At 46.8% G+C, this 22,416-nt stretch overlaps 3 long non-coding RNA genes across 5 annotated transcripts; 1 reads left to right on the top strand and 2 right to left on the bottom strand.

Annotated features, from left to right (window-relative positions):
• Positions 1-1,131: 1,131 nt before the first annotated feature.
• On the bottom strand, positions 1,132-12,246 carry LOC128153540 (uncharacterized). Its single transcript, XR_008239008.1, has 4 exons — positions 11,943-12,246; positions 11,138-11,172; positions 1,636-1,719; positions 1,132-1,260 (listed from the first exon to the last, which is right to left on the bottom strand). It is a non-coding gene; the product is annotated as an uncharacterized LOC128153540 (long non-coding RNA).
• A 1,065-nt stretch (positions 12,247-13,311) lies between these two features.
• LOC128153439 (uncharacterized) lies at positions 13,312-15,638 on the bottom strand. Of its 2 annotated transcripts, none has more exons than XR_008238956.1 (4): positions 15,599-15,638; positions 14,852-15,122; positions 14,564-14,674; positions 13,312-13,458 (listed from the first exon to the last, which is right to left on the bottom strand). It is a non-coding gene; the product is annotated as an uncharacterized LOC128153439 (long non-coding RNA). The 2 variants fall into 2 exon arrangements; XR_008238955.1 differs by having other exon boundaries at positions 14,569-14,674.
• A 1,091-nt stretch (positions 15,639-16,729) lies between these two features.
• Positions 16,730-22,104, top strand: LOC128153441 (uncharacterized). 2 transcript variants are annotated; one of them, XR_008238960.1, is made up of 3 exons: positions 16,730-16,919; positions 17,215-17,259; positions 21,404-22,104. It is a non-coding gene; the product is annotated as an uncharacterized LOC128153441 (long non-coding RNA). The 2 variants fall into 2 exon arrangements; XR_008238959.1 differs by lacking the exon at positions 17,215-17,259 and having other exon boundaries at positions 21,460-22,104.
• The last annotated feature ends 312 nt before the right edge of the window (positions 22,105-22,416 follow it).

Here is a 22,416-nt window from a genome sequence, read left to right as displayed (position 1 = left end):
GGATGCAGAGCAAGAGCTTAACAACTCCAGAGGTCTTGATTCCATCTACAAAGACCATCTGGAGTCCAACTACAGCCTGCCATCTTAAAATGAAAACAAAACAAAAAAAAAAACCACGCCAACCAAAAAAAAACCAGGGCAAAACTTTAAGCCCATCACGTGCAAGACTTAACACCTTAGAGATTCAAATCCACTTCACTACCCCTCAACAGCCCCTGCCACACGGCTCCAATCGTCTCCGTAAAACACTATCGGCACGGCTGTCCACACAGCCCACCGACGCCTACTTGAGCTGAGATGACTGTACGACCCTCACCTAAACAGTCTAGGCACATCGTTTCACCTATAGACTCTTATCGCTGTTCCACCTACCCCTGACTCTACATCCCCGGGCAGAGCAGCTCCAAGCCAAACACACCCATGCGCAGAACCTCGCCACGTGGAACGCTACCAACGAGGCGATTCAAAGAGAGAGAAAACTCTCAGCAAAAAGAATGACCCCCGGACGGGAGGCGCCGTCGGGCAAGATGACCTACGGGGCCGCCACCGTGAGGCCAGGAGGCTCTATGGCACACCCCGAGGAGAGGAGTCGAACGCAACACCCCATTACAAGACGGCACTGTCAAAACCCAGATGACGGATGTGCCAGAAGCCTGGCGTCAAGACCTAAGGACGTCAGGATGCGGGGAAGAAGTCCCAGTCCGAGAAAACGGATGGCTAGAGAGCGGGGCTGCCGACGCAGAAGAGGACCGACCGGAACCCGCCGAGACCGATCCACGCTTTAGAGCTCCGAGCGCAAGAAAAGAAGCACCCGATTAGCACCGGGCCGATGAGTACGGGCATTCGAGACCCTAGGGACGGCGCCCAAAGCGCATGCCACGCTCCTCCGGCGCAAAGCGCGACGAGGACATCGAGACCCGAGGAAGGTCGAAGGCACAGAAGACAGACTACGCAAACTACACACCACTGCGGACACAGGTCGGAACTGCCCTGCCCGGCACACGCAGGTCTCGCGCTGAAAAGCAACCCGCTCCCTTTGCCTGCCTAAAGGGGACTGCTTTGGGACAGCCCTCTCTCCTGCGCTAACTTTAAAACCCCTCCCTCCCTGCAATTCCCAGCTTCGTCCCTTCCTCCCAGCCTCTCCCCAGCCCTGGTCCCTCAACGTAGCTTTCAGAGGGCCGAGGGGCTGAGTCCATCCTCCACAAAAACCACACAGGCTAACTGGGATGTTCCTCAAGGTGACACATTGGTCTTCAACATCTGCAATAGAACAAGCACAGAAAAAAAATAAACCAGAAAAGGGAGTAAGCATCCCGCCAGCCAACGCCAACTACTTCCCCAACTCCCCCCTCCTCACAAGCGCCACCGTGTTCACTTCCCCGCTCATTCCAGAATCAGACCCTGCAGCCATCGTCACTCGTGGTACCTAAGGTACCAAGACACACCAAATTAGCATGGCGCTCGTGAGAAGTCATCGGCCCCACGCTCCTCCTCGCTAATCCACAGCTCTCCTCAAACGCTCATCCAATTCAAAGATAGCCCACACAGCGCCTCCAAAACAGAAGGTAAATGCTTAACCGAGCAGCCGCATAATACTTTGCTGTTCAACACTGACCCGACCGACAACCGCCTCACCTTCTCGGACCGCTCACTGGCATGCAGCTTTGCAGGAGACCTTATAGCAGACTTCATGGTATGTAAAGGGTGCCTATAAGAAACCTGGAGAGGCTCTTTTTACAAGGGTGTACAGCAATAGGACAAGGTGGTAACAACTTTAGTCCTAAAGAGGGTACATTTAGTTTAGGTGTTAGGAAGAAGTTTCTCACTATGGGTGGCGAGGCACTGGAACGGGTTGCCCAAAGAACCTGCGGATGCACCCTCCCTGGAAGCATTCGAGACCAGGTCAGATGGGGCTTTGAGCAACCTGGTCTTGCAGAAGGTGTCACTACCCATTGCTGGGGGGTTGGAACCAGAGGATCTTTATGGTCCCTTCCAACCCAAACCATTCTATGACATCCAAATTCAACTGCAAAACTCATCTGAGAAAGGCTGGTGAACCCTCCTCCCTTTCCCCATCAGTCCCAAAACTTTAGAAACCCCTTTTCTTCTTCTCAACTGTCAGGAAAGCAACGCCACTGCTTCCTGACACCTCCTGCCCTCCATTTGCACCCCTGAACCCCCTTCAGTGGCTACTCCTCAGGAGCCGCTCTTCTGAGCCACATCCCAAATTCTGGGGGCACCTCCTAACCTACAACTTCCCAGAGACTCTGAGCTCTGCCACACGTCCACAAAATAAAGTTAAGTCCTAAGGCTTATAATCCACGAGGGGCTTGCCACAAGCTGCAAAGGTTCTAGGGACAACGTGGCATTCTGTGGGCAATGAGGAAAGGTGACGAGGCATCCCAGGGCCTGAAAGGCACTGTGCCTCCTGGCCCTTCTGCTTGCTTCAGAAATACTAAAACTCCATATACAGATGCATATAAGACGTTCACTCTAACCCCTGCTAAACAACGTCATCATCGGTCCCGTTAAGAGAGATATCAGCAACTTACACAGCATACAGCAGAACTGGTGAAAAAAACAAGGTTCCGTTTTCAATAAAGTTGGGAATTCCAGGAAAACACAATGCATGAAGAATTAAAAAAAAAAAAAAAAGCATACTGTTAAACCCTCTTTCTACCCCTGAACACTCAAAACAAAATTACTGACCTGAAAAAAAGAGAAGAAAAAAAAAAAGCTGCACACATGCTGCCAAACCTCAACCGGTCCTGAAGCTCTTACCTCAGGCAGACACCTCTTCCCAAAGGGCTGAGCCAGCTCAAAAGCTGCAAAGGACTCAAGGAAGAGCTGAGCACCAACACCAGAGAAACCCAGGAGCACAATAAACTCCCTCAGCAGAGGCTGTGGCTCAAATACCCTGACCCTCCGCCCACCACCCTTAGCACAATCACCTGGGAAAGGGGAAGGGCAAACCACCAGAAGTTATGAAGTCAGCTGGAGGAGCAGGAGCACTGTTCTCACCTGCCTTAAATTTACAGCAAGCAAAGCCCTGAACAGAGAAAGTAACCCCTGCAGGAAATGACACTACTTGCTCCTGTACTACAGCTACACCTATTGCATCAGCAATGTGACCGGGTAGAGAATTAAACTTAATTTTTCTGGGGTGTAGATAGAAAACAATAGATGTCCTTCTAAACTGTGTAAGAAACTAGCTCATTAAATGCAATGACAATGTTGTTATCAAAATTGATGTGCTTTAGTTTCCTATAAAAAAGCCAAAACACTCTGGGGTTATGCTTCATTTCTAGCAAGACTGTGCATACCACCTAACTTCTACCAGAACTACCTTCTGGATAGGAATGAATCAAAAAGCAGAATTAGATCCCTTAAGAATTCCATCTCCAAAATATCTCTGGTTGCAAAATAAATTATTTACTGTGAATAGCCAATGATTCAGAGTCCCCCTGAGCGTGTCTCCAACTGACTCCCTTAACAGAGGTACAAGAGTCCCAAAGCACAAAAGACACCAAAAAACCATGGAAATACACGGGGGGGGACCAGGCAGCAGCCATGCCCCACAGGGACAGGCTGGGGGGGTGGGGCAACAACGCCCCCTGCAGTCATGCAGCAAAGGGTCGGCAGCAGCCACGCCCCCCGCAGTTTACGTGCAGACAGCAGCCACAAATGACACCGAGAAAACATGGAACTTCAGGGATACACGGTGGGTGGGGGGAAGGGGGTGACGCCCCCACCAATCGGCATGGGAAAAAACTCGCGTGGAAGGTGGGTTAGATGGATAGTTTGGGGTGGAAAGATATGTGCGCAAGAACATGCACAGGCTGGGGGGGGCATGCATGAGGTTTACCTTCACCAGGGGCTCCACCCACGTAATCCACAGTAGGTAAACTCGTCTGGGATAATCTGCAACAGCAATTCCACTCTGGGTTCTTGACCCAACGCCAGATAATCCACACTGCCTGCCCCATGGAGGGGGTGCTTCCCACAGGATGGGGCATCTGCTGAGCATCACCACACCCTTATGACAACACATCTGAAAAATTAAAATCACAAATTGTATTTCAGCATATTAAAAAAATAACACCAAATGAGTAGAAGAATTCCAGCAAAGGGAGAGGCTAGCAGGTGCCCTAATTAGGACTCGAGCTAAACAGGTCAGCTCACAATACGACACATCCTTTAGAAGGTAGACTGATGAAAACTGGTTTGCTGCTAGATAACTGTATAAGTGAGATTTGATAAATGATCATATATTAACATTATGGTTGAAACAGTAGACAACGGGTAGCTGGGGACATAATTACAAAAGTGTAGTCAAGTGATTAACTAGTAATTATTCATAAGTTTTGCAGTTCTTTGCTCTTATGACTAGATGGTCCTGTACACTAGATGAGAACAATGCTGAAACTGACCACATGTGATTGAAACTGCATTAAGCTTCAAGATCAAAGAACAAGGACAAGAATAAAGACTTCAAGGACAGCCAACAGGAACTTCAAATGGGTCAGTGGTCGTAAAAGCAGCCCTTTGCCTCAAATGGATCCTTCATTGCGCATGATAGGATGTAGGCAGTATTAAGATAATCAGTTGCAATCATTTTTATGTATATGTATACTAATCTGATTAATATGCAATTAGTTATTCTATATAACCTGTTTGTGCTAAAGCTGTGGTATGCACACTAGGTGGAAATATCCCCCGTGCATCCAGCGCTGCAATAAAGAATGCCTGCTTTCTAAAACTCCAAAACAAGTCTTAGAGAGTTTCTTCGACCGGCTTTTCAGTATCAGAGAGGTGCAATTGCAACAAAATGAGTCCAAAGGGGGCTTACAGAGCTAAAAGTGTGCTGCAGGGAAAATCTAAGATCTCGGGAGACATTGTGACAGTAGCAGAGGGCTTCTGAGAGGGACAGGCAAAAGAAGGCTCCAGGCCATGATGAAGAAGTCCAGAAGGGATTTGAACAGACTACAGATGTCCTCAGGGGACTAGGGACTGAACAGAGGTATGCTAGCTAGCATAGAGGACAACATGAGCATTCTGGAGATGAAAGATGGCATCAGGAAAGGTTCTCAGGGAGGGAGAAGGGTGCAAAGTGCACAACAGAGCCAAAAGAGGGCTGTGGGGCACAAGGATGGCCTCAGGAGGCATGATGATGGGAGAAGAAGGGTGCTGAGAGTGAAAGACAGAAGGCAGCTCTGGGACACAATGCAAAACTCAAGAAGGTGTCCCAGCAATGTACAGATGTCCTCAGGGGATGAGCGACAGAATGGAGACATCCAAGATGGCAGTGAATAAGGTAAGAGTGCTCTGGGGCACAATGAAAGCCTCAGGAAGAATTGTCTCTGAATACGAAAGAAACAAAGCCTGCTACAGAACTCAAGGATAGCGATGGAACAGAAGGATGCTCGCAGGAAGCATTGTGACAGAAATAGAGGGGTGCTGAGGTAGACAGAGACACAGAAGAAGGCTCGAGGGCACAAAGATACTCGGGAGGAGATCTGAACACGGTACAGGTATCATGAGGGAGACTGACCCACTGGAGGCAAGCGAGATGGAAGAGAGGACAAAAAGACTGCTCTGAGGAAGAGGCAACGTTCTGACAAACCAAGGGGGGTGCAAATTACACCCCAGAGATAAAAGCATGCCGAGGAGACCCTCTAAAGCCTGAGGATGAACCAAGAAAAGAGCCCCCCAAAAAATAAAAGTAGACATAGAAAGAAAATTTAAAAAAAATAAAAGGGTACAAGGCACAGGAGAAAAATTTAAAAATAGGGACAGAAAACTACATAAAAGTAGACATAGAAAAGAAATTCAAGAAGGAAGGCATTAAAGGAGGAAAAAAATTTAAAAATAGGGACAACAAACTAAGTAAATGGAGACATAAAGAAAATTCTGAAATTGACAACCTACCCAACTGTTGTGGTTTAACCCCAGCCAGCAACTAAGCAGCCGCTCGCTCGCTCCCACCACCACCCAGTGGGTTAGGGGAGAGAATCGAGGGGAAAAAAAAAAAAGTAAAACTTGTGGGTTGATATAAAGACAGTTTAATAGGACAGAAATGAAGATAATAATAAAATAATTGGAGATAATAATATACAAAACATAATACTTGGAGATAATATACAAAACAAGCGATGTGCAATGCAATTGCTCACCGCTCGCCTACCGATGCCCAGTTAGTTCCCAAGCAGTGATCCGGGGCCCCTGCTCCCCACCCCCAGCCAACTCCCCCCAGTTTATATACTGTGCATGACATCATAAGGTACGGAATATCCCTTTGGCCAGTTTAGGTCAGCTGTCCTGGCTGTGTCCCCTCCCAACTTCTTGTGCCCCTCCAGCCTTCTTGCTGGCTGGGCATGAGAAGCTGAAAAATACTTGACTTGTTTTAAATACTACTTAGCAACAACTGAAAACACCAGTGTGTTATTGTCGTGGTTTCAGCCCAGCCGGTAACAAAGGACCACGCAGCCGCTCGCTCACTCCTCCTGCCCCCTCCGGTGGGATAGGGAGGAGACGGAGGAGTGAAAAGAAAAAAAAACTGGAACCTCGAGGGTTGAGATAAGGGCAGTTTACTGGGACAACACAAAAAAAAAAGGTTACAAAAACAACGGTACTAATGAAAGAATATACAAAAAGTGTGACGCACAGTGCAACTGCTCACCACCCGGAATGCGACGCTCCACCACTTCCCCCACCGAAAGTCCAGAGCGCTCCCCCCGGCCCGCTCCCCATTTATATACCAAGCATGATGTCACATGGTATGGAATAGCTCCTTGGCTAGTTCAGGTCAGCTGCCCCGGCTATGCCCCCCCACCTCCCAGGTTCCTGTAAAAATTAACTCTATCCCAGCTGAACCCAGGACAGTTATCAACATTCTTCTCAAAATAAATCCAAACCATAACACTATACCAGCTACTAGAAAGAAAATTAACTCTATCCCAGCCAAAATCAGGACACCAACAGACAAGAAAGAATTAAAAAGTAGGGACAGGAGGTAGATAAAAGCAGATGTAGAGAAAAAAAAATTAAAAAGCAACAAGATTAAGAAAATAAAGGAAAAAAAAAAGGGAACATCAAACTAAAACAAAATTTTAAAAGTGACAGCATTTTTAAATTACACAGCACAGACTAGAATAAAATATAAAGACAGTGAACTGGATAAAAGTAGATAAAAAAATAAAAGCAACAGGACACAGGAAATAGAAAAATAGGGTTAGACATCTTGATAAAAGTAGACACAGAAAATTTTAAAAGTCATAACATAGAGAACAGATAGGAAAAAAGGAAACAATAGAGACAGAAAAATACATAAAAGTGAACAAAGAAACAAAATTCAAAAGTGAAGGCATTAAGAGAGGAAAAAATTTTAAAATAGCAAAAACCCCTAAATAGACGGTGTGAGAGGCTGAAAGAGTTAATGTCTCAAACATCATGGTGGGGCAAGTTCTGCTTAACAACAAACTCTGCATAACAAGGAACCCTGCATAGCAAGGAACCACAGGTGAAAAGAAGCGGATCAGCACCCATCACCAACAGGAGGGGAAGGGCATGCCAGAGGGTGCACAGCTCCCTGTTCTGATAATGCTGTTCTGATACGCTGAGCAGGACAGCTCACCATGCATGACAAAAGATCACATCTGCAGGGAAGGGGAAGTTACCCCCCAAACGACCCCCAGGTCCCAAAGGCTCACACACCGCTCACTCATGACACCTAATTAACCTAACAAGTTTGAGTGCCTGCCTGAAGGAGGGGCAAGGACAATAAAAGGACACAAACTGAAGCCCCAGGTGTGCAAGTCCAGCAGGACTGGACCCCTCAGTTGACTGAACCAATGCTGCACCCAGGACTGGTGAAATCTTTCTCTTCTCTCTCTCTCTGTCTTGTTTCTCTCTTTCTTTTTCCTTTTCTATAATCCCTACATTTTATCCCTGTAAACATAAACCGTTGACCAAGTCTGGGACTAGGAGTGAATCCAGCTGCCCCTAGGCTCCTCTGTGAGAAGGAGTCCAGAAAGCAAAGGGGTCTGCTCTGAACCTCGTGACTCGACCGGAGGGCTCTCCTTCTTGTCTTCCCTGAACTGATCCCAAAATAAGCAAGGCCTGTAGTATATGTTTGGTGATGTAGGGTTAGCACAGGTTACACAGTTTACTGATGTAGTTTCATGCCAATTTTTGTGGTGAGCGAATAAAGTTGAGTCGAATAAAGTTGAGTTTTGTGAGTTAAAGGATCCCTAGTGTCGTTTCACTTTAATCCTGACCTGGGAATGAGCAAACCTGAGTTGTCATCCTGAGAAAGTGAGATGTGACAGACGAAGGCATAGAAAGAAAATTTTAAAAGCAACTGGGTATGGGACATACTAGAATGGATTAAAAAATAAAGACAGCACACTGGCTAAAAATAGACGAGGAAAGAAAATTTAAAAGAGATGGGGTACAGGACAGACAGGAAAATTTAAGAAAAGGGAGTGACATCTTGATAAAAGTAGACATAGAACGGAAATTTTAAAAGTGGCAAGATACAGTAAACAGGAAAAAATTAAAAATAGGGACAGAAAACAAGATAAAAGTACACCTAGAAAAAAAGATTTGAAAAGTAAAATAATTATGAGAGAAAAAATTGAAAAATAGGGACAGTGAACTACATAAAAGTAGACATAGAAAATTTTAAAAGCAATGCAGTTCATGACAGACAGGAAAGAATTAAAAAATAGAAACAGTTACTGGATAAAAGAAGACATAGAAAGACAATTTTAAAAGCACAGCATTAAGGAATTAAGGGAAAAAAATAGGGACAGCAAACTAAAACAGAGACAGGAAATTTTAAAAGCAATGGAGTCTAAGACAAAGGAAAAAATTTTAAAATATTGATAGGCTGAAAAAGAGACAGATACATAGAAAGTAAATTTTGAAAGTGATGCGGTATAGGACAGACAGGAAAGAATTAAAAACCAGTAATATGCAGCATCATAAAAGTAGACATAGAAGGAAAATTTAAAAAGTGATGGGGTACAGGACAGGAAAGAATTAAAAAATAGGGACAGAACTGGTTAACAGAGATAGAAAATTTTAAAAAGTGATGGGAATAAGGAAAAATGGAAAAGAATGAAAAATAGGGACAGCGAACTAAAGAAATAAAGATGTAGAACCAAAATCTAAAAAGCAACAGGCTACAGGACAGACAAGAAAGTATTAAACAATAGTGACAGCACACTAAATAGAGAAATAGAAAGGAAATGTAAAAGTGATGGAGTGCAAGACAGCGGAAAAATTAAAAAACAAAGTGAACTGGATAAAAGGTGACACAGAAAGAAAATTTTAACAGTGACAGCATTAAAGAAAGGCTAGGAAAAAAAATAAAAAATAAGGATAGGGTGAATAATAGAGAGACACAGCGAAAGAAAATGTAAGAAGTGACAGGGTACACGACAGCCAGGAAAGAATCAAAAAGCTGTGATACACTGCTTGATAAAAGTAGACATAGAAGGAAAATTTAAAAAATTATGGCATACAGGACAGGAAAGATATTTAAAAATAGGGAGAGAAAAATAGATAAATAGAGATATGGAAAGAAAATTTTTAAAACAATGAGGCGCAAGACAGAGATGAAAAAAATAAAAATATATAGACAGTGAACTGTATAAAACTAGCCATAGAAAGAAAATTTAAAAAGCAACTGCTTACAGGACATACAGGAAAGAATTAAAAAATAGGGACAGCAAACAAACAGACACAGAAAGAAAATGTTAAAAGTGAGATGGTACAGGACAGAGGATAAAATTAAAAAACAAAGACAGTGAATAGGTTAAAGTAGGCATAGAAAGCAAATTGGAAAAAAGTGACAGGTGTCATGGTTTAACCCCAGCTGGCAACTAAGCACCACCCAGCCACTTGCTCGCTGCCCCCCTGCAGTGGGATGGGGGAGAAAAACCAGAAAAAAAGTAAAACTCACAGGTTGAGATAAAGCCAGTTTAATAGGTAAAGCAGAAGCCACACGCACAAGCAAAGCAAGACAAGGAATTCATTCCTTGAAGCGTCCCGTCAGCAGGCGGGTGTTCAGCCATCTCCAGGAAAGCAGGGCTCCATCATGCGTAACGGTTATGTGGGAAGACAAATGCCATCGCTCTGAATGTCCCCCCTTCCTTCTCCTTCCCCCAGCTTTATATGCTGAGCATGACATCATATGGTCTGGAACAGCCCTTGGGTCAGCTGGGGTCAGCTGTCCCAGCTGTGTCCCCTCCCAGCTCCTTGTTCAACCCCAGCCTGCTCACTGGTGGGGCAGGGTGGGAAGCAGAACAGCCCTTGACTCTGAGCAAGCACTGCTCAGCAATAACAAAAACATCCCTGTGTTATCAACGCTGTTTTCAGCACAACTCCAAAACGTAGCCCCATACTAGCTACTGGAAGGAAAATCAACTCTATCCCAGCCCAAACCAGCACAACAGGGTACATGACAGAGACAAAAGAATTAAAAAATAGGGACAGCTAACTAAACAAACAGACATAGGAAGAAAATTTAAAAGGTGATGGGCTACATGACAGACAGGAATAACTTAAAGACAGTGAATAGGTTAAAGTAGACATAGAAAGAAAAAGTAAAAAGCAACAGGGTACACAATAGTGAGGAAAGAATTAAAAAACAGTGATACACAGCTCGATAGAAGTAGACATAGAAGGAAAATTTAAGAAGTGATTGGGTACAGGACAGAAAAAAATTTTAAAAATAGCCACAGTGAACTAAAACTGAGAAATATAAAGGAAATTTAAAAGTATCACAGGGGCACAGGACAGAGAGATAAAAAATAAAGACAGTAAACTGGATAAAAGTAGACATAGAAAGCAAATTTTCAAAGCAACAGGGTACACAACAGACAGGAAATAATTAAAAAATAGCAATAGGCAGCTTCATAAATGTAGATGTAGCATCGTGGTTTAACCCTGGCTGGCAACTAAGTACCATACAGCTGCTCACTTACTCCCTCCTACAGTGGGATAGGGGGAGAATCAGGAGGGTAAATGTGAGAAACTCATGGGTTGATATAAGAAGTTTAATAATTAAAAAGACTTTTTTTTAAAAGTTGTAACAGAAAAAAAAAAACAGCAAATGAAAACATTTACTTACCACCAACTGACCGATGCCCAGCCAGTCTCAAGCAACTGGGTACAGGACAAAGAGGAAAGAATTAAAATATAGGGTCAGGGTGACAGAGAGGGGAAAACATAGAAATTAAATTTTAAAAGTAACGGGGTACAAGACGGTGCAGAAAAAATAAAAAACAGGGAGAAGCAGCTGGTTAGAGAGAGGCATATTAAACATTTAAAAGGCAACAGGGTACTGGGCAGAGTTGACAGAAGAATAACAAGTTTTGAGGAGCCATACACATAGGTGGGCAGGCAGAGAGGGAGACGGAGGAAGGGAGGCGGAGGTGGGCCAGGATGTAGAGGAGAGGATGTGCGACTCACCACAGCTCCTGGTGCCGGCAGGAGACCTTCACCAGCCCGACGTTTCTCTCTCTGCCTCTGCCCCTTCCTCCTCCCCAGTGCCGGCTGCCTGACCCTCACCCACTCGGCAGCACGCAGCGGACGCCTCAATGCTCCTCATCCACAAGGCTTCCTTGATACATGGCAGCTCACGCATGTAGCCAACAGAGGCCAGGAACAGCTCAGAGGGATCCTTCCTTGCCACGGGGACTGGCCATTCCTTGCTGCAGGCACCTACCAGCCAGACCCCCTTGCACTCCCTCCTCAGCCAGTTCCCCTGCCCAGGCAGCCCCCTTTACAGCTGGAGCCCCTTCACACAGCAGGGCCAGCCCCATCCTCAACCTCACTGGCCACACCTGGGGCCATCCCAGCCCCAGCTGGAGCCCATCAGGAACAGGGGCCATTGCCAAAGCCCCACAGCATATTATCCCTGCCCCTGCACCTACCCACATCCAGGGACACAGAGGAGGCAGGAAAAATTTATTCATTAATGCATATAAGAAATCCTGGCAATGAGTTGGCTACAAGGCTCAGTGCCCAAAGGCAGCAGGATGGGGTGATAAAAGGGAAGAGTAAAGCAGGAGGAAGGACAGAGGGACACAGAGGTGCAAGACAGGGAGCCAGAAAATGGGATGCTGGGAACAAGAGAGGGACAAGAAGCAGGAAAACAGTGTAGAGAGAGAAGCGCAGAGAGACTGAGCAAAACAACAGGGATGGAGATGGAGGAATAAATAATAGGAAGTGGGGGAGAGAAGGTGAAGGGACTGGCAGGACAACAAGATAAAGACAGGACAAGGCACAGGGAAACATTCTCAAGTGATACGGGAGAAGAAACAGCAAGAACTAGAAAACAGAAACAGGGAGCCAGGTAGAGAGAAAATTTTCAAAAAGCAACAGCATACGAGAAACATAGGCAAGAACTAACAAATAGGCACAGGGAGATAGAAAGAGGGAGACGTAGAAAGAAAATCTAAGAAGTGACAGGGTACAGGACAGAGAGGGAAGAGTTAAGAAATAGAGACAGGGAGATGGATAGAAGGAAACATAGAAAATTTTGAAAGCAACAGGGTACAAGAATCAAAAAGTAGGTACATGGAGCTGCACAGAGGGAGACATAAGAACGAAATTTGAAAAGCAACAGGGTACAAGAAACACAGGTGAGAAATTAAAATAAGGTCAGGGAGACAAAGAGAAGGAAAAGTAGCAAGAAAATTTAAAAAGCAACTGGGTTTAAGAAACATGCAAGAATTTAAATAAGGATGGAGAGGTAGAAAGTTTCAAAAGTGACGACATACAAGAAACATAGGCCAGATTTTAAAAATAGGGACAGGGAGCCTGAGAGAAGCAAACTGTGGTGGGTTGACCTTGGCTGGCTGACGAGCGTCCACCAAGACACTCTACCATTCCCCCTCCTCAACAAGACCGGAGGGTAGAAAATACAACAACAAAGCTTGTGGGTCAAGATAAGGACAGAGCAATCACTCACCAATTACTGTCACAGGCAAAACAGACTCGACTTGGGGAAATTAATTTATTGTCAGTCAAAATCAGAGTACAATAATGAGAAATACGAACAAATCTGAAAAACACCTTCCCCCCACCCCTCTCTTTTTTTCCTGGGCTCATCTTCACTCCTGACTTCTCTACCTCCTCCTACCGAGCAGCACAGGGTGAGAACGAGCGGGGGGTTGCAGTCAGTTCATCACAAGTTGTCTCTGCTGCTCCTTCCTTCTTTGTGCTCTTCTTCTGTTCCAGTGTGGTGTCACTCCCAATGGCCGCAGGTCCTGCCAGAAAACCTGCTCCAGTGTGGGGCTCCTCTCCACAGCGTCACAGCCTCCTTCGGGTGAATCCGCCTGCTCTGGCGAGGGGTCCTCCATCGGCTGCAGGGTGCATATCTGCTCCGCCATGGACCTCCGTGGGCTGCAGGGGGACAGCCTGTGTCACCATGGTCTTCACTGCAGGCTGCAGGGGAATCTCTGCTTTAGGACCTGGATCACCACCTCCTTTTTCTTCTTCACTGACCTTGGTGTCTGCAGGACTGACAGCTTCTGCACAGCTTTTTTTTAGCCCTTCTTAAATATCACAGAGGTGCTACCAGCGTTGCTGGTTGGCTCAGCTTTGACCAGTAGCAGCTCTATCTTGGAGCTGGAACTGGCTGTGCCCAACATGGGGGCAAGTCCTGGTGTCTTCTCACAGAACCCACCCCTGCAGCCCCTATCCACTCCCCTGCCCCAGCGTGCCACACAAACTCACTACAACAGTGATCGGCTACAGGGCAGAGAGGGGGGATTGAAAAGTAAGGAAAGGGAGACAGAGAGAGACAGGGTGGGGAAATAGCAATGGGCTACAGGACAGAGAGGAGGAACTAATAAAAAAGGAGAGGGTACCAGACAGAGAGATGGATAAAAACAAATATTAGTGATGAGCCACAGGGCAAAAGGAAGAATTAAAAAACGGGACAGTGAGGTAGATGAGAGAGACTGAGAAATATCAAAAACACTGATGATCTAAAGGAAAGAGAGAGGGGAAATAAAGAATAGGGACAGGGAACCAGACAGAGAGAGAATAATAAAGACAAAAATGGGCTATGGGACAGTGAGGGAAGAAGTTAAAACATAGGGACAGGGACCTGGAACAAGAGAATCTAAGAAAGTAAAAGTGTATCCAGAATACAGGGCAGAGAAAGGAATTTAAAAATAGAGACACACCATCAGACAGGTGAGAGCGGTGGGAATTGTGAAGGGCTAAAGGGCAGACAGGGAGGAATTAACAAGATTGGGATAAGAAGACAGACGGATAGATGGAGAAAGACAAAGTAGTGATGGGCTGCAAGGCAGAGACAGAGGATAAAAAAAAGAAGGATGGGACAGGTCAGAAGTGCAGAGAGAAAAAGAAAACAGAGAGGCAGAACAACAGAGAAAGAGGGGGACTTAGAGAACAAGAAAGGGAGAGGTACAGAAAAAAAAAAACCAAAAAAATTAAAGCACTGAGAGAAAGAGAAGGTGGGGGCAGGGAGGGACTGGGATGCAGAAGAGGGGTGACACAGCCCCAGGGGTCCAGGACTCACTGTACCTCCCGCTGTTGGAGCTGCTGGGAGAATTTGACCGTTCAGACATGTCTGTCTCTCTCTCCCTCTCCCTTCCTCCTCTGTAGCTGCACTCACTTGACTGTCATCCACCTAAGAGAATAGATTGGTGTCTTCCAGCTCTTACAATATGAGCCTTCCTAGAAACACAGCCTCACATGCACACACACTACATGGCTGTACTGTGGTTTTGGTTATGCATACAGACCCTGCCGTGCACACTGGTGATCGGACCTGCTGAGGACTACACTAGGAAGGATCCATCCTCACCTGGAGAGGCAGGCTATCTCCTGTCTGCAGCTGGTGGCTGGATCCTCTTTATTTTATTCTTCAGCAGCTTTACCATTCTGTGGCCTCTCCAGCTTCAACATCAGCTTCAGCAGCTCCTGTCCACAGCCAGTAAGCGCTCCGCCTGTCCCTCTGTGCTCCTGCGCCGCGAGGAGAGGGAGGCCAGGCAGAGACAGCCCACGCAAGCCTGAGGCTGCTGCAGTCAATGGCATCCCCAGGGGACGAACGGACAACCGCACCCACAGCGTGGCCTCTGGGAGAAGGAAAGAGGCAGCAGTGACCGTTATTACCGCAGCTCGACCCTGGCCGGAGCCCCTCCTTCTGCAGACGCCGCTCATTCCCCGCGCCGCTGCTAACGGCACCCCCGTTAAGGGAGACTCGAGACCACCGCAGGGCCAGCTTGCTGCCCTCGCGACAGGGCTCGGGGGCTGCCTGCGGCTACAGCGCAGGCTTCGGGGGAGGGGCTGGAGCTGGGGGCAGCCGCACGGGCCGAGCGGGGCCGGGGGAGCTCTGGCGACTCGGGCAGGCGCCCGCTGGCCGCGCCTGGGGGTGCCCGCCTCCTTCCCCTCTTCCCTTCTACCGGCTCTCGGGGAACTCCCCGGCGCTGCCCTGGCCCGGCTCGCCTCCGGCGGACCGGCAGCCTGCCGCGGCGGCAGCTTCGCAGCTTCCCATCCCGACAGCGGGCAGGAGGCACCCCGCGCCCCCGCCGGAGGGGATCGCTCGCCTCACCCGCGGTCCCGGCGCTCGCCCGCTGCCGCCGAGACCCGCGCGCCGCCACGCTGCTCCCGGGGACCGCGCATGCGCCGGAGGGGCCGGAGCCGGCGCGCGAACGCCGGGCTGCCCCACGCGCAGGACGGCACATGCGCCCGGGAGGGCTAGTCGGGGAGCGGGCGCAGCGGGAAGCCCGCGGAAAACCACGCGAAACCGACAACGCTCCTGTGTCTGACCTGGTCGGACTCCGGGGGCCGCGGCGGCAGCGAGGACTACGCCGCGCACGAGAGCCACGGAGCTGCCCGGCCGCCGAGTCCGCGAAAACTACAGCTCCCGGCATGCCCCGGGAGGCAGCCTGCCCTTCTGCCTGACCCGAGGGGACGCCGCTTCCGTTTCCGCCCACCCCCACGCCGGCGCAGCCGCAGTCCCCGCCGAGCCCCCAGCGCCGCTCCGGGCAGCTCCGGCGCGCTCCCGCCGCCGGCTCCGGCACGGCGCGGCACCCCCCGCCCGGCTCCGGCTCCGGTCAGTCCCCGCCGCCGCCGCTCCGGCACGGCACCCCCCGCCCGGCTCCGGGCAGCGCCCGCCGCCGCCGCTCCGGCACGGCGCGGCCCCGCCCCGCTGCCGCTCCGCGCGTCCGGCACGGACCCCGCCGTCCTCCTCGGGGCTTTCCCCGGGACCCGCCGGGCGATTGCGCAAGCCCCGCCACGGGGCCCGAGCCCCCCCCGGCCCACGTGCTCCCGGCCCCCCGCGAGCCCCCAGGGCCCGGGCCCCGGCCCCGCCCCCCCCGGCCTCGGCACAGGCGGCCCCCACCTCCCCCGGGCCACCCCCGCCTGGGACGTTCGCGGTCCGAGGGGCGCCCGGCCCCGCTCACCTTCTCCCGAGGGGCAGCCGCAGCCCGGCCACCGCTCCGCTCCGCTCCTGCCTGGGCTCCCACCGGCCCCGCCGCGGCCCCTCCCCCGGCAGCCCCCCCTTTCCAGGGAGGGGCCGTCGCCATCAGCCTCACTGCCCGCACCTGGGGCTCCTCCAGCCCCGGCCCGCAGCTGTGGTACCGAAAGCCAGAATAAAACTCCACAACACCCATGGGAAGTTCAGAAGCAGGCGCTTCGTTTATGGAATGAAAGATGTCAAAGTAAGATGACTCTTGACGAGCTGTTCACTGGGGTAAAAATACAGATTTTAATACCCGTCTTATTTTAGTTCTAAGACTTGGCAATTGCCAGGTATCATCTTTTCGATTTACCCAGGTCCACCGTCGAGGCCACAAGGGAGATTTCTTCCAGAGAGAGGAGAGAGTTATTAAGTCTAAAGTCCATTATTTGCTTTTGTCCTTCAGGAAAAGGTGAGTGGATCGTATATCATCACTAGTCACCCAAACAGTTAACCCTAAACTTTTCACCTGTCCTTTAATACAGTCAATTCCAAGCTAATTTTTTTCCATTATTAAGAGGGGAGCCAGGATCATTTAAAATATTATTCCACTTTCTACAGATACATCCCCCATCTTAGAGCTTTAGCTACTAGAGAAGGTCTTTGGATTTTGGGGTCAGAGGAGTTGCAAGTCTAAACTTTCATACCCTTCTCTTTAGGATGTGTGATTTTTCTCTCTTTGTCTAAACCAATCTAAATTTCCATAGATGGTCCTGACTCTGGGTGGATCTAACAAGGATCCTGGAACTCCAGTAAATTCCAAACATCGTTTTATATTTTAAATAGGATCCCAAGTTCCTTTTCGCACTTGTCTCTACGGTTTTGCCAGCTGACAGCCCCAAGGGGTGTTTGTACAAGTCTCTCCCGAAGGGCGATAAATTAATTCTTTTGTCCGTGAGGTGGATGGTTTGGTAATGTTATAATTCAAAATGCTATAATTCCTTCTTTCAAATTTAAAAAAATAATTGCCTTTTAAATCCATCCAATTTAATTTGCTAAAATGATTCTCATTGTTCTACGTCTTTTCTCAAGTTTTGGTTAAATTCAATGTCAGTATTCTCCACGGAACTAGATTTTCATCTGACTTTGGAATCGGAAGGCAGGCTGTTATCGAGGTTAAATTTTGTGTCTTTACAAAACTTTGAATCAATTCCAAAACTAGAATTTTTTTTTTTTTAATCAAAATTACAGAAACGGTTAATATCAAGATTAATAGCTCAAACAATAATTGTTTCATTTTGTTTATCTTGTGTTTAGAACCCCTCAAAAAAAATACTTAAACCCTATAACACACAAAAAGATTACTGCCCTTGACAATATTCCTAATAGCAACCCCAATATTATAAACTTTACACAATTATTTTCCCAAATAGATAACGTGAAACTTACTTACAGGTTTTCAGTTTCAAAGGGCCAGTTTCTTTAGACTTCCAATTTCCTGTTGGTGCTTTCTTTAGTCTTGAATAATGAAGCCAAGGTTCTTCTCCCAGACCTTTACTGCTGTAAGCGTTCTTAAAATGACTCGATACGGTCCTTTCCACTTCTCAGTGATTTTATATATATTCAATCTCCTGGTCGGAAGGGATGCGCTGCTACGTCCACTTCTAAGGGTCCAGCTGCGGAGACATACTGACGAAGTTCTTGAAAAGAATTTCTTAAAGAAATCATAACACCTTTTAAAAACATATCTCCAAAGCCACTCAAGATACTCAGAACATAGGTCTCTTGATACGGTCTTTCATATAACATTGCATAATGACTTAAATTTTCTTTCTCTTCTGGCTATACTCTGATTCTTAATAGAGCCATGGGTAAGGCTTTAACCCACGTGAGTGAGTGAGGTTTCCTGACAAATTTTACTCAACTGTTGCTTAAGGGTATAGTTCATTCTCTTTCTTCCCCGCCCCCCCTTGCTTGTGGTCTATATGGGGTGTGATAGTCTCAATCTATAGATAATATTTTGCTCAACTTGTCTCATCATCTTTGCTATAAAATGAGGGCCATTGTCAGATGACATTCTTACAGGCACCCCATATTTTGGTATTATCTCTTTGAGCAAGACTTTAACTACTTCTCTTGCTTTGTTGGTGCGACAAGGGAAAGCCTCGGGCCACCCAGTAAAGAGATCAACTAAAACTAGGGTAGATCCTTCTTTTCAAGGCAATTCTATAAAATCAATTTGCTAGTATTCCCCTAAAAAATTTCCTTATTTAATAATTCCAAAGATAATCTTATTACTGATTTGGGGATCATTTTATATATAAATTTCACATCCGCTTATAATTGTTTAAACAATCTTTGTCATATTTTACTTTCTGTTCCCCGATAGCCTTTGTTATGTTCAGCTCGGGCAATTTCTCTTATTATTGTGGGCGGGACTATTATTTGACCTGTCGGTATTACAGCCTGTCCTGTTTCATTTTGTTAGCCTGCAATCTAACAATTAATTCTTCCATCTTTTTCATTATAATTTGGAGTTTCTTTAGGCAATTTTATACTTTTCTCTGGAACTAGCGCTAGGATGCCTTTTTCTGCAGCCTCTTTAGCAGCTTTATCAGCCAGTCGGTTACCTGCGTTAGGAACAGTCTTACCTAATTGATGCGCTTTACAGCGCGTTACCGTGACCGCTGTTGGTTTTTGAACGGTTTCTAACAATTTCGGTATTTGTTCTGCATGCTGAATGGTGGTTCCTTGTGCAGATAACAGTCCTCTCTCTCTCCATATCGCTCCATGCGCACGTACTACTCCAAAAGCGTACTTTGAGTCTGTCCAAATGTTGACTCGCTTTCCTTGACTTAGTTCCAGAGCTCGAATAAGAGCTCTCAATTCAGCCTTTTGGGCAGATATCATCGAAGGCAAAGTTCGCAACGCAATTACCTCCTCGGTTGTTATTGTCTATCTCGATAAACGTTTTCCTTCACAGATGAAACCGCTTCCGTCGGTATAGAGTTCCCAGTCTGTTTCTTCTAGCGGCACATCTCAGAGATCCAGTCAGCTGGGGTAAACTCTTTCGATTGTCTGCAAGCAGTCACGTTCCAGTTCTCCTTTAACTTGACCGGTTGTTGAAAACGCAACAGGGTTAACGGTGGTAGTAGTTCTTAAGTAAACATCATCTTGTTCCAGCAACACCACTCGGTATTTCAGCATTCTGCTAGGGGATAACCAATGCCCCCCTTTCTGTTTTAGCGCAACAGTTATCGTATGGGAAACGTACAGCGATCCTTTGTCCTCAGGTGAACTTACGAGCTTCCTGGATCAGTAGCGCAGTTGCAGCGACGGCTCTCAGACGACCGGAGCATCCCAGACGCACGTGATCTAATCGCTTCGAGAAGTAGGCCACAGCTCGCCCACTTGGCCCTAAATATTGGGCCAGGATGCCCAGAGCTATACCTCTTCTTTCGCGAGTGAAAAGTTCAAATGTCTTTGTGAGATCTGGCAGGCCTAGGGCTGGCACCCCTATTACAGCCTGTTTCAATTCTTTGAAAGTAGCTTTCTCGGCATCAGTGACGTGCGGAAAACAGACTCCGCAGTCAGTGAGATTGTAAAGTAGGTATGTTCATCCGGCGCTGGGCAGCACGGGGGGTAGTCCCACCAAAGTCGTGCGCACCCGACTCGGCAGTTTGTCTCAAGTTTATACAGTCAAGTGTTACATATTCACAATACGCCTATACATATGCGTGACCTATCCCCGCTTCCTATTAAAATTAGCTCCGAGAGGTCATTTCCATAGTCTCCTCTCAACTGCGCTTGCGCAGTGCCTCTTTATGGTGGTCGTCTGGTGGTCGCAGAGATGAAGAGAGATGACTCCTCTTCGTCACCGCTAGTAACCTTTTTTCTTGCGCAGGCTCAGTGATTTCTTGGTATTCACCCAAGCCGCAAGACCGGTCTTAGCTGGCTCTTGGGGCCTGCTCCTGCTTCTTATCGGGAGCTGTCTCTACCTCATTGGCTGGTCCTTGGGACCAGCTCTTCTTATCAAAGACTGTCTTTGCCTCAGCTAATTTCAACAATGTAAGCGCTAAACATCATCTCTCATCCCCCTTTATTATGTCTACTGAGATTCTTTTGACTCCCCTTGTCTCATCAGTCCAATCCATCGTTTGAGGTTTTGAGCTGCTCCTATAAAGGTCGGACCAGCAAGCCACAACTGATAATCTACAGGTGACACCACGCAACCATTCCCGGAAATGCTCGTCATTAATTTGTTAGTCTTAGGTTCGGAGAGACGACAAGTTGCCTCTTTGCTCTCAGTTCCTAATTGTCTCTGTCCTTTTAGGATTTTAAAACTCAAATAAGTTTCTTCTTTCTGGGTTATTTGGGTTTTTTCTTTTGACACTCGCTATCCACTGATTCCCAAAGAGTTCAAAAAGTTAATAGTTAACTTTGTGCATTGTTCTTCCATCTCAGCTACAATTAACAGATCATCCATACATTTCAACAAGATTTCTTGATTATTTTCTTTCTTCCAAAGCTCTAATTCTCGTGCCAATGGATTTCCAAAAATGGTAAGACTATTCTTAGAGCCTTGAGGCAAGACTGTCCGTGTATATTGTCTTTTTCTCCCAGTCTCAGGATTTTCCCATTCAAAAGCAAAAAGCTCTTGACTGTTGGGATCCAAGGGAATACAGAAAAAGGCATCTTTTCAGTCTAACGCTGTGAACCGTTCTCGTTTCTCTGTTAGGGTTGTTAACAAAGTATAAGGATTTGCTGCTACCGGATGAATATCTTGTACTATTTGATTTATTGCTCTGAGGTGTTGAACTAATCTATAATCTTTTTCATTAGCCTTTTAACAGGCAAGGTCGGGGTGTTATATTTGGATTCACATTCTGTTAACAATTGATATCTTAAAAATTTTTGTATTATCAATACTAACCCTTTCCGGCTTTCCAGTTTTAGGGGGTATGGCTTAATTCTTAGCGGATTCGATCCTGGCTTTAAATCAAGTCTCACAGGTTCTGCTTTTTGGATTTACCGGGAACTTCCCAGTCCAGACGATTGGAATTACAGCATTATACTTTGACTGGTATGATCTTCTGCTTTCGGTAACCATCCTGTAACAACAAAGCCACTGCTTCGATACGTTTAGTTTCTGGAATTAAAATTTTAATCTCTCCATTTTTTAATTTAATTTCTGCCTCTAAGTTCTCCAGTAGATCTCCCCTTAACAGGAGTTTAGGAGAATTTGGCACGTACAAAAACTGCCGAGTGACCCGTTGCTTTCCTAATTTCATTGTTAAAGATTTAAAGAAGGGTCTAGTTTCTCGTTCACTTGTTGCACCAACACCACCAATTTCTTCAAAACTTAACTCTCCCTCTAAGGTATTTAAAACTGAAAAGGTGACTCTAGCGTCAATTCAAATTCAATTTTCTGTTCTCCCAGTTTAGCTGTAACCAGAGCTTCTGCTGGGAGACTCCCCTCCGGTCCCCGTCAGCTGCGTTCACTTAAAAAGAACAAATCTACCTATGGCACTTCATTCCATTTACTCTCTCTCCTACAAAACAACAGTAATTGCAATATAGTATTATAACTCAAAGTTCTGTTTGTTTCCCATTTTTCCTGCAATTCACCCCAGTGTGCCAATAAACATCCCAACGGTGATGTTTTTGGTATCTTTTCATCAGCAGTTCTATTTCCTGCACTCTTATTCTTAAACAATTTTGCTAGTGCCATTATACTTATATACATTCAAATCCCAAATACCAAACAAACGCAAATGACAGTTGTCCCAAATAATACACAAAGTCCAACCCAGCAATAGCTTTCGCTTACGACTTAGGGGCAGACGCCTAGGCTTCCACTGCAAACGGGTACCCTCCAAGCCCCAACCCTGCGAAGCTTTCGCCGCGCCTCACGGGCAGGCTTTCCAAACAAATTCCAAAGAAGCAGCGCCTTACCTTTTTTCCAGGGA

Source organism: Harpia harpyja, chromosome 17 (genome assembly GCF_026419915.1).
Source record: "Harpia harpyja isolate bHarHar1 chromosome 17, bHarHar1 primary haplotype, whole genome shotgun sequence".
In the NCBI taxonomy this organism is placed as follows: Eukaryota; Metazoa; Chordata; class Aves; order Accipitriformes; family Accipitridae; genus Harpia; species Harpia harpyja.
The sequence above is the reverse complement of the archived record's forward strand: the minus strand, read 5'-3'. Positions and strand labels throughout refer to the sequence as shown.